The sequence below is a fragment of the Mus caroli genome, unplaced genomic scaffold (assembly GCF_978045245.1).
Source record: "Mus caroli unplaced genomic scaffold, Mus_caroli_1 scaffold_3, whole genome shotgun sequence".
Taxonomy (NCBI): domain Eukaryota; kingdom Metazoa; phylum Chordata; class Mammalia; order Rodentia; family Muridae; genus Mus; species Mus caroli.
This window is the reverse complement of record NW_028227258.1, coordinates 60,420,888-60,422,511: the sequence shown is the minus strand read 5'-3', so window position 1 is coordinate 60,422,511 and position 1,624 is coordinate 60,420,888.

Sequence of the window (1,624 nt, the reverse complement as noted above, 5' to 3'; positions counted from 1 at the left end):
TCTGGAGTCCACCTTCTTGAGTTCTTTATATATATTGGATATTAGTCCCCTATCTGATTTAGGATAGGTAAAGATCCTTTCCCAATCTGTTGGTGGTCTCTTTGTCTTATTGTCGGTGTCTTTTGCCTTGCAGAAGCTTTGCAACATTATGAGGTCCCATTTATTGATTCTCGATCTTACAGCACAAACCTTTGCTCTTCTATTCAGGAATTTTTCCCCTGTACCCATATTTTCGAGGCTTTTCGCTACTTTCTCCTCTATAAGTTTCAGTGTCTCTGGTTTTATGTGGAGTTCCTTAATCCACTTAGATTTGACCTTAGGACAAGGAGATAGGAATGGATCAATTCGCATTCTTCTACATGATAACCTCCAGTTGTGCCAGCACCATTTGTTGAAACTGCTGTCATTTTTCCACTGGATGGTTTTTGCTCCCTTGTCAAAGATCAAGTGACCATAGGTATGTGGGTTGATCTCAGGGTCTTCAATTCTGTTCCATTGGTCTACTTGTCTGTCATTATACCAGTACCATGCAGTTTTTATCACAATTGATCTGTAGTACAGCTTTAGGTCAGGTATGGTGATTCCACCAGAGGTTCTTTTATCCTTGAGAAGAGTTTTTGCTATCCTAGGTTTTTTGTTGTTCCAGATGAATTTGCAGATTGCCCTTTCTAATTCGTTGAAGAATTGAGTTGGAATTTTGATGGGGATTGCATTGAATCTGTAGATTGCTTTTGGTAAGATAGCTATTTTTACAATGTTGATCCTGCCAATCCATGAGCATGGGAGGTTTTTCCAACTTCTGAGATCTTCTTTAATTTCTTTCTTCAGGGACTTGAAGTTCTTGTCATACAGATCTTTCACTTCCTTAGTTAGAGTCACGCCAAGGTATTTTATATTGTTTGTGACTATTGAGAAGGGTGTTGTTTCCCTAATTTCCTTCTCTTCCTGTTTATCCTTTGTGTACAGAAAGGCCATTGACTTGCTTGAGTTAATTTTATATCCAGCTACTTCACCGAAGCTATTTATCAGGCTTAGGAGTTCTCTGGTGGAATTTTTAGGGTCACTTATGTATACTATCATATCAGCTGCAAAAAGCGATATTTTGACTTCTTCTTTTCCGATTTGTATCCCCTTGATCTCCTTTTGTTGTCTAATTGCTCTGGCTAGGACTTCAAGTACAATGTTGAATAGGTAGGGAGAGAGTGGGCAGCCTTGTCTAGTCCCTGATTTTAGTGGGATTTCTTCCAGCTTCTCACCATTTACTTTGATGTTGGCTACTGGTTTGCTGTATATTGCTTTTATCATGGTTAGGTATGGGCCTTGAATTCCTGATCTTTCCAAGACTTTTATCATGAATGGGTGTTGGATCTTGTCAAATGCTTTTTCAGCATCTAATGAGATGATCATGTGGTTTTTGTTTGAGTTTGTTTATATATGGATAAGATTGATGGATTTTCGTATATTGAACCATCCTTGCATCCCTGGGATGAAACCTACTTGGTCAGGATGGATGATTGTTATGATGTGTTCTTGAATTCGGTTAGCGAGAACTTTATTGAGGATTTTTGCATCAATATTCTTAAGGGAAATTGGTCTGAAGTTCTCTATTTTTGTTGGGTCTTTC